Here is a 16811-nt window from a genome sequence, read left to right as displayed (position 1 = left end):
CAAGCTGGACCGAGGAAGATAGGAAGAAGGTGGAACTAAATGCCAAGGCTGTCAACTTGCTCAACTGTGCTATCAGCTTCGAGGAATACCGGCGGGTATCACGATGCACAACGACAAAGGAAATCTGGGACAAACTGCAAATCACTCAAGAAGGAACCACCATTGTAAAGAAGACTCGGACAGATATGTTGAACAGAGAGTATGAAATGTTTGCAATGAAGGAAGGAGAGTCTATTGATGAACTGTTCGAATGATTCAACATCATCATTGTTGGCTTAGATGCTCTGGGAATTACGTATCCTGATTCTGTGCTTGTGAGGAGGGTGTTGAGATGTCTCACAAAAGAGTGGGAAACAAAAGCATTAATTATTTCTGAGAGCGGTAGCTTAGATTCCATGACATGTGATGATTTGAGAGGAAACCTTCTTGCTTTTGAAAATACTTATTTGAAAAAAGATTCAAAAAAGAAAGGAATTACTTTTTCTTCTGTAACTAACCCTCTGGATGATGAATTCAGTGATAACTCCTCTGAAAATGAGTTTGTGTTATTTGCCAAAAAATTCAGGAAAATGGTAAAGCTCAAAGGCAAAAGCAGCAGCTCAAGGAAAATGAAGAAAGACCTTAGCAAAGTAACTTGTTACAACTGCAAGGAAGTGGGACATTTTAAATCTGATTGTCCCAAGTTAAAGAAGGAGGAGAAGCTAAAAAGAAGAAAGAAGAAGGGACTGATGGCTTCATGGGAAGATTTGGAAAATGACTCAGATGATGATGATGAGGAATCTGAAACAAAGTCTCAACCATGCCTTATGGCTGACCTTGTTGAGCAGGTAATTGTTCCCAACCCTGACACTGAATCTCTTCATCTTATGATAGATCATCTTTCTGAAAAAATAAGATACTTTTTGATGGATAATCAAGAACTTGAACAACAAATTATCATCCTTAAAGCAGAAAACGGATTTTTAAAAGAAAAGCTAAGGGAGGCCGAAACTGCTTGTGATCTTGTTGAAGAAAATAAGCAGTTAAAAGCCCAACTTAGGAGCTGTGAAAGTGACCATTCGGTTGTTGCATATGTTGATTGTTTTAGAAGGAATGAAGATTTGCTTAAAGAGGTCAAAAGGCTTAAAGAAGACTTAGCCAAGTTTACACAAAGTTCTGAAAATCTAAATCAAAATTTGGCTAGCCAAAAACCTCTTTATGATAAAGCTGGCTTGGGGTTTCATAAATCTTTTGAAAAATCTAATTTTGAAAATATTGCTTCATCCTCCAATGATACAAGATTTCAAAACCCAAGAAGCTTTAACAAAACAGCAACTCCAAGATTTTGTAGACTATGTAACCAAAATGGACACTTTTCCATACAATGTTTTTTTGGTGAAAGGATGATAGGTGAAAAAGTTTACAAGGTTGTTTTTTTATTATAATAGCTTAGGACATAAGAGATGGTTTAACGTGAAAGGATCCAACAAAATTTGGATACCTAAGGTCACTTGAGCTTGTTTTGTAGGTATGCCTAGCATCCAAACGGAAAGAAAATATGTGGTATATGGATAGCGGATGCTCTAGGCATATGACCGGAAAGACAACTTTCTTCATAAAGCTTGATGAATATGATGGAGGACTTGTCACTTTCGGTGATGATGCAAAAGGAAAAATAGTGGCTGTTGGGAAAGTTGGTAAAAACTTTTTATCTTGTATAAATGATGTCCTTCTTGTAAATGGTTTGAAACATAATTTACTTAGTGTTAGTCAACTGTGTGATTTGGGTTTTGAAGTTATTTTTAGGAAGTTTGTATGTTTGGTTGTTTGTAAGAAAACTGGAGATATTTTATTTGAAGCTAAAAGATGCAATAATGTGTATGGATTAACTCTTGAGGACTTGAAAGAACAAAATGTGACATGTTTCACATCTCTTGAATCTGAAAAATGGCTATGGCATAGAAAGTTGGGTCATGCAAGCATGTACCAAATTTCTAAGCTAGTTAAGAAAAATCTGGTTAGAGGAATTCCAAATATCAAATTTGATAAGGATCTTTCTTGTGATGCTTGTCAATTGGGCAAACAAGTAAAATCCTCTTTTAAACCAAAAGATGGAATTTCAACCAAAAGGCCATTAGAGATGTTACATATTGATCTTTTTGGTCCAACAAGAACTCAAAGCTTAGGAGGTAAACACTATGGTCTTGTGGTGGTAGATGATTACTCTAGATTTGGTTGGGTGCTTTTTCTTTCTCATAAAAATGATGCTTTTCATGCCTTCTCCACTCTTTGCAAGAAAGTTCAAAATGAAAAAGATTTAAAAATTGCCCATTTAAGAAGTGATCACAGAAGAGAATTTGAAAACCAAGATTTTGAAAAATTCTGTGATGACTTAGGAATTTTTCATAATTTTTCATGCCCTAGAACACCTCAACAAAATGGGGTGGTTGAGAGAAGGAATAGAAGCCTTCAAGAGATGACTAGGGCCATGCTTTGTGAGAATGAGATTCCTAAATTTTTATGGGCAGAAGCTGTGAATATGGCTTGTTACATTTTGAATAGGACAATCATTAGAAAAAGGGTTGAAGAAAACCCGTTATGAGCTACGGAAAGGAACCCCTCCAAATCTTAAGTACTTTCATATTTTTGGATACAAATGCTTTGTACTTAACAATAAAGAAAACCTTGGAAAATTTGATCCAAAATCCTATGAAGGAATGTTTGTTGGATATTCCACCACAAGCAAGGCCTATAGAGTTTATCTCAAAGAGCATAGAACCATGGAGGAATCCATACATGTTACTTTTTGTGATTCTAATTTAATTCCCAGTACTGTGATAGATAATGATTCAGATGGTGAAGAAGCTGGAACAAGTAAAGAAAATCCCAAATCTGCTCAAAATGAGGAATCTGCCAGTCCAGTTTTGTCTCGTCAGATTGGAGGAGACATTTTCATTTTATCTCCTGAGCAGACACGAGAAACTGAAATAGTGAGACCACCAGAAACTCATCAAAGCTCAACACCACTTCGAAGCCTAGAGAATGGAAGTCTATGAGGGGTTATCCTCATGACTTCATAATTGGTGATCCCTCTCAAGGAGTAACAACAAGATCCTCCACCAAAAGGCAATCCGAACCAAACAATTTTGCCCTCTTGTCACAAATGGAGCCCAACAATGTCAAACAAGCTCTTGAAGATCCATCTTGGGTCAAAGCAATGCAAGAAGAGCTTGCTCAATTCGACAAGAATGAGGTTTGGACACTAGTACCTCATCCGGATGGTAAGAAAGTTACAGGTACTAAGTGGGTGTTTAAAAATAAACTTGGTGAGGATGGCGCAAGGTTACGATCAAGAGGAGGGTATAGATTTTGATGAGTCTTTTGCTCCGGTAGCTAGAATGGAAGCAATTAGGTTGCTTCTTGCCTATGCTGCCCATAAAGGTTTCAAAATATTTCAAATGGATGTTAAATGTGCTTTCCTTAATGGCTTTATTGATAGAGAAGTGTATGTGGCACAACCCCCCAGTTTTGAAGATAAAGAGTTTCCAAATCATGTTTTTAAACTATCTAAGGCTCTTTATGGTCTTAGACAAGCTCCAAGAGCTTGGTATGAAAGGCTTAGTGCCTTCTTGTTGGAAAATCAATTTCAAAGGGGTACCACCGATACTACTTTATTTATTAAAGCATCTAATGAAGATATACTCCTTGTTTAAGTTTATGTTGATGACATTGTGTTTGGATCGGCCAACGTATCTTTGTGCGAAGAGTTTGAAAAACTCATGACTAGTGAGTTTGAGATGAGTTTATTGGGAGAGCTAACTTTCTTTCTTGGCCTTCAAATTAAACAAACTCCTAGTGGTACCTTTATTCACCAAGGAAAATATGCAAAAGAACTTATCAAAAAGTTTGGCCTAGAAAACTCCAAACCAATGGGTACACCAATGCATCCTAATACAAAACTTGAAAAGGATGATGATGGTCAAAATGTGGATGAAACAAAGTATAGAGGAATGATAGGTTCACTTATGTACCTTACCTCCTCTAGACCGGATATTGTCCAAAGTGTGGGTGTATGTTCAAGATTTCAATCTCACCCAAAAGAATCACATCTTTCGGCCGTTAAGCGCATCATTAGATACATTAAGGGAACTAGTGATTATGGCTTGTGGTATCCTAAAACTGATGACTTTTGTGTAGTAGGGTTTTGTGATGCAGATTATGCGGGAGATAGGGTGGATAGACGGAGTACATCCGGCATGTGTTGCTTCCTTGGAATCTGTGTCCCTCATACTTGGTGAATCTTGATTCTCTAGCTGCCAAAGGAATCAATTTACATCCTCTGTTTGACAATCTCAAATGGTCTCCATTGCTCCTCATTCACAAAATGGTTTACCCAGGGTTGGTAAGGCTATTTTATGCTAATCTGAGATTGACTGATGGTAGTCTTCACTCCTACGTGAAGCGTGTGCATATCACTCTGAATGCTGAGACCATTGGCTCTGCCCTTGGATACACGGATGAAGGACCGAGGGTATACATGACTGATAAATGAGATGCACACGTTGGGGTCACATACAAACAAGTTCTTCAACATATTTGTAAAAATCTATCTGGACTAGATGGTACTGTCCCTACTCACAAGGCATCTGTGTCCCTCATACTTGGTGAATCTTGATTCTCTAGCTGCCAAAGGAATCAATTTACATCCTCTGTTTGACAATCTCAAATGGTCTCCATTGCTCCTCATTCACAAAATGGTTTACCCAGGGTTGGTAAGGCTATTTTATGCTAATCTGAGATTGACTGATGGTAGTCTTCACTCCTACGTGAAGCGTGTGCATATCACTCTGAATGCTGAGACCATTGGCTCTGCCCTTGGATACACGGATGAAGGACCGAGGGTATACATGACTGATAAATGAGATGCACACGTTGGGGTCACATACAAACAAGTTCTTCAACATATTTGTAAAAATCTATCTGGACTAGATGGTACTGTCCCTACTCACAAGGCTCTTGGACCAACCAACTCACTGCTGCACCGCATCATAACTCACATTCTCACCCCACAGAGTGGCTCTCATAACAGGATAACAGTATCTGATTGTCTCATAATCTTTGCTCTCGTTACTTCATCTTCTATTTCATTTAGTTATCTCATGATTAGACATATGTGGGAGTCTATAAAGAGTACCAAAAAGGCTAATTTACCTTATGGAATATTTTTCACGTGTATTTTTGAGTACTTTAAGGTAGATTTAACAAATGAGGATGTAGAGAACAAAGTCTTTATGATCAAAGGAGGCGGCGCTGTTAAAAAGGGAAAGAAATCTATGACTTCTGATGATGATTTTGAAAGTCGGCCAGAATCCTCCAAGGCAACCGAATCCTTCAGAGACATTCTCACAGAATTCTCTCACATGTCCGAACTCATAGTACAATTTCATAGGTTAGCACGCAAACTAGCATATGAAAATGAGTCGGCTTGGAAGAAATGCAAAGATAGGGTCGGTCTAATGCTGGAAAACCTTGAGGATGAAGTGGGTAGTGAGGCAGAGGCCGAAGAATCTGACTTTAATCTCTCTGATGATTAAACTTATGTTTACTGTTTGATATTGGCACACTTAGACTCAATCTGTTACTTTGTTTTGTTGGGTTGAATACTGCTAGTAGTATAACTCTGTGATACTTTATGAACACTTTTGGATTATATTTTGGGTTATATTCTGCATACTCTGTTTTCCATGATAATTTTTTTTGCAGGTGCCCCTTTGATGACAAAAGGGGGAGAAAGAGCTGAAAATTGAAATCTGAAAAAAACAGGGATGAAATTTTCTTTTTTGAAAATTTATGATCACCCTTGTTAAAAGAATACATCTGATGCTTGAACAAGCATGTTGATAATATTGATATTACATTTGCTTCACTGTGATTGCTGCTATTGGAAATGCATTTGGTTTATAATGTTTGACAATGCATTTGTTTTGATGAATGCCTGGTTGTTGATTTATCTTGATGAATATGCATGCCTCTTTTGAAATAAGAATATTCTGATTCATCTTGGTAAACATGATGGCTTGATAACTTATTTTTGGCAGTTCTTTTAAACTATGTAAAATATAACAGCTGCCATGTTTGATGTGATCATGTGTGTTTCAAAAATATTTTCCTTACCATAATCATATTGCTCTGATATCTTGATTGAAAAATATTTGAAAATCTTTTGAACAATTTTTTGTACTAAATTGATATGTATAAAGTTTGAGCAGAAAATTAATTTATGATAACAAATAAGTTTTGTATATCATTCAAATCTACTCATAAATCAAGCATTTAGCATCATGTAATGAATATGCTAAATAACATTGTTACTTGAAGCTTGATTAAATTTTTATAGGTTAGTGCTTCCTTTGGTAAAAAATGGCATATATTAAGGGGGAGCCATGTAACAATTTGAAAGGGGGAGAAATACAAATCTTCAAAGGGAGTACTCTATACTCTAATTCTTTAATTTCCTTACATTTCAATTTTAATAATGTTTGTCATCAAGGGGAAGATTGATGAGTTTGAAAAACTCTAACTTAAATTGATGATGATCAAACATTATTAACAGCAAAATTATTAATTTATCTTTGATCAATATATGTTTAATTAAAATAATTTTTGCTGTGCAGTTTTCTTTATGGGCCGAACAGAGAAGAACAAATTTAAATAAGCCCATTGAAATAATTCTCATTCAGCCTTGATGTTAAATTATTGTGATCATAGTGGTTGAAACTATGTTTTGTTTAATTGGGCCAAATTGATCCATTACTTGTTGCAAGCCCAAGTTAAACATATTTTGCCATACACTCCTATGCATGATCCAAAAACAATTCATCAGGAAAGCAAATGTTGATATTTGCTTATGCCCTCCAACGGATCTCAATTCTAACCATGTGATGGATTTCAAATTCATTCAATTATCATTTATTGCATGGGAACTATGAGAGAGAAATTGACAAATTGATATGATGGTGATTAGCAATGCTACACGCTACTCCACCTAAGGGAAGTAAAAGCAACTCACTTTAATTAATTTATTCAAACACACTTGATTGCTTTTCTTCATACTTTCTTCTCTCTAATCTCTTTCTTTCTCTCCGGTCCTTACACAGCAAACCATAGAAACTTTGACCTATCAAAAAGAAGGGAAGGCAAGCTACAAGACCATCTCAATGATGGCAAGAAAACATAAAAAAATGTAGTGGCTAAGATCTGCAAAAGAGAAAAATAACGAAAAAGAACGTGCAGTAACGGCACGAAGAAGAACGTACACGCGTAATATAAATGACTTGTATAAATTTATATTAAAAAATGACTTGTATATGGAGAATAATTATATATAAAGATGTTCAAGATACGACGTGTAATCAATTCTAGTTTAAGATATCTACATAATTTTAAGTTTCATTTATTTTATCAACGTGAATTATTCCAAATATTAGGTGATATATATTAATTAGAAAGTGATACATAATTATCCACTAAAACTAAAAAATATTTATTATTTTAACTTTAACCATAGCCATAATTTATCTCAAAATCTTGTATTTCAATAGTGCATAATTATATATGACCCACACTCCTCACAAAAAAGGGCTACTATTATCTTACTTTCTTTCTTAGTTATTTGCATGAACTTCAAGGGAGTAAACAACTAATTAGGTAAATAGAGATCATGTGGTTCGGTTCTTTATTTCATGTTATGATATGAATAATAATAATTTTAAAATAAAAAATATTATATACACATTAAAAATCAACCATAAAATTATTTACAGTGTATTTGTCTATTAAATATATATTGTTTAATTTATTTTTAATATATATTTTAAATTTTAACATATATTTTATTCCAATAACTGAAATTTTTGTGTTTGACGCAGTATAATTGTTTTAGTTATGGTCATTGTAAGTAATAATGCATGCGATTTATTTGCACAATTTGAATATCTTTATGTAAATCTCTATCGTCCACTTTAACTGTTGTCCAACAGATACTAAACTATATTGGTACTGATTTAGTTATTGGCATAGTAACTAGGACAATTTTTTTTTCTTTTTGAAGTATTTTATTTTAAAGAAAAAAAATGTTTACAAATCAGTCTGAGAATTCAGAACTTGAAGTAGTAAAATACTATAGAAGTATAGTTCCTCTCTAGTTTGAAACTTTTTCAAGATTTGAAACTGTTAATTTTGTAAAATAAATAAATAAATAATAAAATAAAAAATTCCAAAAACTAATCTCAATTGATTTTGACCTGAACTAATAAGCATTACGTCTTATGATGTGTATACAAAAATAGCCACCTATATAAATTATACATTAAAATATAAAAAATATATAAAATAATACATTTATTTATGCATAAATACATGCATGATATTCGATTTAGTAGCTCATTTTATACGTATAAATTCTTTTTATGTATAGTCGATAATTATATACCTTATTGATTTTAAATGTCTATCAATTTAAATTTTAGTAAATAAAAAGTAGTCTATTTAGATACAATTTATATAGATACATTTAAATTTTAATTAAAAAATAACATATGATGATCCAGAAATTCAGGTGAGTTAGTTAACTAGTGATCTCAAACTAACAATAATGCAACCTCCAATAGCAATGGCTGACTTGAGCATTCTAATCCATTAATCCAGCTTCCGAATCCAAATATCTTCTCACAACTAATAATGAGTGAATCCCAAACAAAGAGGAACAACAATTAACATAAAAATCAAATTTAAGATTTTTCATTCCTTTGGTATATTCCTGTCAACCAAGTTTACCCGAGTGGGTAAAAGTTATGGGAGCATAAAAAACACATGAAGCACGTGTGATGAAAAATTAATATTGAAAATATATTATTAGTTTTCAAAACTAATAATATGACGTTTAAAAATAGTCTATGAACTTAAAAATAGTTATCATGTATTTGTTTGTATTTTTATATATTTTTTGATACATTTTTAACAAATTAATCAATCATTAGAATTATTAACTAATTTTATCATAATAAAGTAATTAAAATTTTTCAATGACAGTAACATAATATTTTTTTTAAAACAGCAAAAATACGTATGTTTATACAATTGTTATTGGTTATTGATTTTTGAGTATATGTAATATAATTGTATATCGTTTATTATTAATTTTAAAATTAGAAAAAAAAGACATAAATTCTTAACCTTTTAATCGAAGACAAATACGTCTCTCAGGATTAAAAAATACAAAATAATTCATCACTATTTGAAACACGTGATAATAGAACATTCGTGCAATCTCTTTAGCCAAATGTAATGGAGTTAGCTATTGTGGTGCTTATGTGGTTGTGACGGTGTTACGTGTCTGTTATAGTGCATTGGCATCAAGTTTCAAAAAATATTAGGACAAATAGGTCTTTTAATGACTAGACAACGTCATTTTGGGAGCTGCGCTAATTTTTTAAATCGAAGGCAAACTCCATTGCAGCACCATTGATGTCATTTTTGTTAGAGCTTGTGAGGGGTATTGTGTCGTGTTTCATGGCAAGTGAATGAGCTTCCTCGAGTACACGACGAGTCTCATTGTCATTCACCATTAAACGTGTACAAGGTGAAGATGAGAAAGATAACATTGCTTCGATGTGCAGTGTGGAGTTTATGCCATTTTGTACAAGTGGAGGAGGCCGACAAGTCCTAACAAATTGTTTCTCAGATGCCCCTTCTATAAAGTAAGATGGCTATGTTGTTGATTTTGATTAAATTGATTTAGTTCATTAAAATTTGGTTTTGATCATGAATTTGTAGCTGAAAATTCCAGCTCACTGCAAGTCACTACAAGAAAAAAATTGAGTACTTTGAATTTATCGTCGGATTCATCAAATAAATCTACCGCTAAAATGATTACCGGCAGATTTATTTTGTTCGACACTAACTACCAGCGAATTTTCCATCGATCTTTTCAATGGATTTGGCGAGATTGTGTTGATGGTTACCCTCGGATACATCCGACAGTAACTTTGGCGCCGTTTCACGTGTTCAGGTGCCAAGTTACCATCGAATTTATCCGACGTAAATCCTATGATAATGTTAATTTTATTTTTAAAATTTTTTTGGCACAGTTAAGCCACGATTAGTAGACTCTTGTTAACAAAATTGTTAGTAGAAATTTAAAGTTGCCAGAAATGGTCTGAATAAAATTAAATGTCACAAAGATAGAATACAATGAAGTAAACAAATAAAAATGCATAAAACCCTAAAACCTATAGATCCCAGTAATCTTCGTCGTCGTCGGCGACGGTGTCGTGGTCCCCCTGCTGAGGCAGCCGAATAGGTGCTGCCGTCGGTGCCTTACCAGCAGCACCGCTGCCTCCAACGCACATCTGCTGGCTGTGCTCCTCCAGTTTCTCTGTCAGGTCTGAGCTGACGGTAACGCGTGCAAGAATCTCTTGATATCTCTGCTCAGACTGCTCCGCCTGCTGGTGAAGCTCCTGTGTTAGATTCTGCACCTCCTCTCTCAAGTCAACAACTTTTTGGGGATTAGCAGGGCTGGTGGCAGAGGCAGAGGAAGCCGCCAACGCAGAGGAGCGGAGGCCACTGGTGAGGAACTATCCTAACCTGAAGCGGCAATTCTTATGGGGTTCAGAGGCGGTCTTGCGCCAAATCCTATCAGGATCCACCACTGAGGTCTTAGAGCGGGCTTCTCGGCCCCACTAGGTGGCTAAGATTGCTAAGTCGCAGCCTCCAACTCTTGCGTGTACTCCTTCTACATCATACACCTTAGTTTTGATTAGGATAATAGTTAAATAATTGACTTTAAACTAAAGAAAGTTGCAAATTAGGATTAATTTAAACTCACACAATGGGTTGTAGACCGCTCATCAGCAAATCTCTCCTTGTTTGTCTTCAAAGTATGGGTATACTTGAAGGTCTCTGCCAGTGTCGCCTCACGATGCAATGACTTAGACTACAAATTAATATATCAACTAAGTAATAAAATAAACGAATAAATTAAACAATGGCAAATAAATATATAGGAACCAAAATATAGAAAATCTTAATTCTAATTTCAAAACATAATTTTAAGTTTTTTCATATCACTAAAAATGTTATAAAAATTTCGACAGAGTCTCTCCTAAAATTCGGATTTAGCATACCCTTGAAGGGTTCCATCCAAACCAAATATCCATCAACCCTACTCAACTTATTAATTTTTTCAATCATTATTAAGGTAACATACAAACAACTCAAACATTATTAATACAATTAAGAATTTTTCAAACAATTTTAGCAGCAGGAATCAACAAATAACTCGATAATCCAACATTTTTCAGCAATCTCAAAGCCTAATCTAACCTATTCTAACCTATCCTAACCACCTAAATCCACTAAAATAGAAAGTTAATATAAGTAAACTCTACTAACTAATTAATTAACTTGATAATAAAAAAAATTTAACTAACAAAGCAGTTCTATATCAGATCAAGTCAGTTCAGTTCATACAAGACTATATAAGTATATATCAATAAAATGAGGCTAACACCAAAGATTATATTCAAAACAAGAATGCTTATAAATCAGTTACATTCTTATAAAATAAATGAAGAAATTAAAAAACTAATTCAAGTAATTATTAAAATATTAAACAATGCAAAAGTTCTTACTAGTCTACTCTTTGTTTTCATGAAGATCGCCGACCGACCCGTATACCTCGACGACTTGGGCGAAGCCCTGTTAGTGACGTTCGTCAAACGGCGACGCTTAAACCCGTCGTTATCTCTAAGATAGGCCTCCAGTTCACACTTGATGTTTGGACGGATCAATGATGTCAGGTGGTCTTTCCCCTAACAACATCGCTCATCATCTGTTGAAGTCGTTTGTTTGCCCGGTGATCATAGATCTTCTTGATCATGACACTGTGTTCTGCATCCCATATGAATTTCAACTTCACAAAGTGAGTCGCCAAGATTAGTTACTCGGAATAAAATACAGTTCAAATACGGTTAATTGATTCAAACAAAATTGGGTTCTTACCACCCACTTTTGAAACCAGCCTCAGTGGTTTCAGTCGGGATCTGCGTGTAGGTCAGCCATGGGTGGTCGTACATGGATTTAATGACCTCAGATATCTCTTGTGTAGTGCAAGAATTGTGGTTTGGTGCAAACCTGTCAATGAAAAAATCTCCCATTAACAAACACATAAGATAAACAAACTTAATATTAAAACCTTGAACTCACGACTGAATGCCATTGGACCAAATCTTCAGTCGGATGATGGGCGGTGGTAGAAGGGCATCCTGCTCGGGGGCATTGGAGGAATCATCGACTGCGGGCTCTGTCGACGTCGTCGCTGCATCTGTAGAGGGCGTAGCAGAAGGAGACACCCAGTTCGGATTTGGGACCATGATGAATTACTGGTCCGATAGACCGCCTATGACGTCATAGGGATTGACGGGATAGTCGGGGTAGAGAGCGATGACTAGGTAGCCCTAAGGGATTCGGTGAAAGCCTGTCCTCTACTACGACCATGTGACCCATTCGACCTACTTCTGCTACCTGTCATCATGTCTGTACAGCGAATATATTAATAACATAACAAACACCAATAAATAATAACATAAGAAGAAACTTAAGAAATAACAAATAATTCTAAAAGTGTTTTAGTTTAGTAAATTTAAAAAATAGGAAATTACATAGTATTTTAGTTTCAAAAATAATTAAATTAGAATGAATAAGTTTTTTGGTTAGTTTAGCAAACTAACAAGTGCCTATAGAGCAATAAAACACTAATTGCAAGGGAAAAATTTTTCTTTCATAAAAACCAAAATGAATATATAGTTCTCTTGTAAATACCATAAATATTTATCATAACACTAACTTAACAAAAGCAAAAACATAAACTAAGATCAAAATAATTATTCAAATTAATAATTGCATAAAAATACAGCAACCCAACAATTAATTATAACAATTTTGAAAACATAATTTTAATTTTTTTTATTTCACTGAAAATCTTATAAAAATTTCTACAGAGTATCCCCTAAAATTCAAATTTCTCCACCCCCATAGGAGGCAGAGGCAGCTGGAGACGGAGACGAGGACGAGGTGCCGCTCCGTAGTAGCCAACCTCCGTCGGGAGCCTCAAGTGCCACCTTGATACCATTATGCCGATCTGATATCACCAGAATACCCAGTTGCGGAGTCACGTACTGGCGGAGGTGGGATAGAAAAAACGACCACGACTCAGCATTCTCACCCTCCACAAGTGCAAATGCAATCGGCAGGATGTTGGAGTTCCCACCCTGAGCAATCGCAACGAGCAATGTACCCCGTATTTGCCGTACAGATGGGTCCCTAACGGCTTGCAATGCCAGAAGGCCTCAACACATGGTGGGAATGTCCAAAAAAGCCGGTGAAAATAGGCATGCGACTGCTCCACTTGCCCACCCACTCGCATAGGACTCGTCCTCAACACTGCAACACTACCAGGCATCGTCATCTGCACACCTAGTACCCATCGCGGTAACTCATTGTATGACTCATCTCAATCTCCGTAAATCTGTGCCACGATCTTCTGCTTAACCAACCAAACCCTTCTGTAAGTCGGTCTAAAACCGAAATGTGCCCCTGTCGCATTTAGCAGTACCTTGATACACATGGCTGCATCATCTCTAACCATTGGCAGTATGAATGCCGAGATCACATGATAATCAAGAATCCTGTGATCACTCGATATCGACGTGGCCAGACAATTATGAGATCCATTATACTGTTTTACCTTCCAAATACCTCTACACTTGTGGAGACAAATTTGAATCAACCATGTGCACTCGTTGCCAACTTCCTTACACTTCCCAAAGTACTTGTGATAATCGGATTCCACCACTTTGTACTAAATCCCGTGTCAGATGCTATAAGCCTTCACGCTTAACACGGCCTCCTTTTTATCCTAAAACTGCTAACCAACTTGAAACTTCGCTAGCCCTCCGGTACCCTGTGTATCTCTGGCACCAAATCCAATAGGTTCGCCAGGAACCTCCTAATGTCTCATGGCATCCAAGTCCAAAGTTGAAAAGCCCGGGGAGTACTGCTGAGTCCCTGAGCTAGACGCTCCGCCAGCCCCAGCTGGATTACTCGCTGCTATGTCATCACCACTATCATCAGCAATGATGTCCGGCTCCACATCATCATCGTCATCATCATCCCGCAGTATATCGTCTATACCATCCGGTGTTCCACCCTATAATGAAACCGGTGCCGTATCTGTAACACCAACTTCTCCATCACCACTGCGGTTTAGATCATTTGCGAAGGACGGAGAGGCAACCACCATTGCCTCGAGTGCAATCACAGGCACGGATGAAGAAGCACCAACAGGTTTCGAACTAGAACAGGCTGCTGTTGCTGTAGCTTGGGAATTTCGGTTTGAACTTCCTGAATTAGAGACCACATCTACATGCTTGGCCAACAGCTCAGGGGTCCTGACCTTGGAAAACTACCGACGACAATAGAACAGAACCTCCAAATCTTCGTCACTCCTTATGACAAACGAATCGTATTTCACATCATCTCGCAAAACTGGAATCAGAATTCGATAGAATAACTTCTCAACCCGTTTCATGCCTAGCAACCCCAGTTATTGGATTATAGAATTCAAGAACTCAGCGAAGCTCGTTGTAGGTTTCAGTAAAACACTGAGGGGATCCTTATCAGTAAACTTAATTCCAGAACGTGTTTTTTTCTTAATCGACCCTCTATAGTGTACCAACACTAAAAAACTATCCTCACTAGCCATTGTGTTTCACTCTCATGAGGAATTCATGTTCACATCATATTTATATACGTTGGCGTCGCAGTAAATCGAATTTACCTTGTTCGATTTATATGTTCTTGGTAATTCGAATCAGACAAATTCGAATTATATAAGAACAATACGAGGTGTAAATCGAAACAGGTTGTTTCGAATTACTAGGCACGTCACATGCATAATTCGAATCAATATGATTCGATTTACTAGGCCATTTCATGCATGCATAAATCGACTTGATTAGATTTGATTTGCATCTTTGTATAGTAATTCGAATTGATCTGATTCGAATTAGTGTTGGAATGGATAAATCGAATGGGGTCGTTCGATTTATATAAAAACGTCCTATTAAGAGATTCATATAACGTTTTTTTTTTTTGGATAAATTGTGTAATTTTAGACTCCATTTGATTTAAATATGCATTTTACCCTCAAATTTAATTACAAATAAGTTCATAACTTTTGTAAACTGAATCACGTAAATTCTTGTAGTAACTAGTTTATTTTTCCGAAAAATTTAATTTAAATTATAAATGTTATTTAGTATTATTATAAACTATATATAAAATTATTAAAATAAGTTATAACTTATGATTTCGTATATACTCATTTTGGTATTTTTTTTTTCATTTTTATTTGAAATTGACTCATTTTAATTTCCTAAGATTATTGAGAGTTTAACTATTAAAATTTTGAATCGCATAAAAATACTTAATTTTGATTTGATTTTCGTAATTCGTAATGTAATATATTCAATCAATAAAACTTACGGTTTGAGCAAGTTATTTTTTTATTCTTTGAAAATATATGTTTAATTTTGTGATTTTAAAATATAACTACCAGATTTATTAAAATGATATCTTTTATATTTTACTTTAAGTTTTAATTTTATCATTAGAATTTTATGATTTAAAAAAATTAAGAGTAATTATTTAAATAAGTCTCTAAAAATTTTAAAAGCGGATATTTTAGTTCCTAAGAAAAATTAATACACAAAAACAATCTAAAAATTTTATTATAGTAGACAAATCAGTCCCCAATTTATTTTTAGTTGAAGTAATTACCCAAATCAGTCTCCAATAATTTTAAAAGCGAACATGTTAGTCCCCCAAAAAATTAATATACAGATCAATTTCCAATATTTTTATTCGTTAGATATAACAGTCTCCCGTCCATTTTTTAGCATAACTCACTAAATTCTTTAAGTATTTATTAGAAAAAAATATTAGCAGATATTATAATCAAATTAACTTTTAAGGTTAAGTTAAACGGTTGCGAAAACCGAACCGGTCAATGAACCGGTGAGACGACTGATTCACTGGTTCAGTGGTTCGGCCGGAGTTCAACCGGGGTTCAATCAGTTTAATTAAATATTAAATAAAATTATTAAAAATTTAATATATAATTTTAAATATTTAAACTCAATAATTTCTAAGTCAAAAAATTTTAATATGAAAATAATTTTAGAGATATACTTCAACATTAGACTAAAAGGTATTATACCTCAAAATTTGACATTAGTAATTTTCTTAAAAAATTTATTAATAAGGTTTGGTTAACTAATGTTTACTAGTTAAACATAGACAAAATTACAACTGCACAATTATAAGATCTGATAACACTAAACCAAAAATTAGAGAGATAAACATGGTGGATACAACTTGTTTTTAATGCATAATATACTTTTTTTCTATAATGAAACTAGAAGCACTAATACTGGATAGGTTAAGATGCTCAATAAAAATATTAACAGGATAATATATTCATATTAATTAACACAAAGTCTCTCTGTTATTTAGATATAAATGGTACCAATGAAAACAAAAAATAGGCAAATCAATACAGGAACATATCCGCGAATGCCATGATTGATTGAATTGGGTGAGAAATTTGCCATGGCTTAAGAAGCTGATCCGAATCCAAAATTCTGAAATCCAAATTACAAATTACATACAAAATCCAAAATCCAGAATCCAACCTTTAGAATGATTAATTCATA

This window comes from Arachis ipaensis, chromosome B10, assembly GCF_059453495.1.
Source record: "Arachis ipaensis isolate K30076 ecotype BB chromosome B10, ASM5945349v1, whole genome shotgun sequence".
NCBI lineage: Eukaryota > Viridiplantae > Streptophyta > Magnoliopsida > Fabales > Fabaceae > Arachis > Arachis ipaensis.
Note: the sequence above shows the minus strand (reverse complement) of the source record.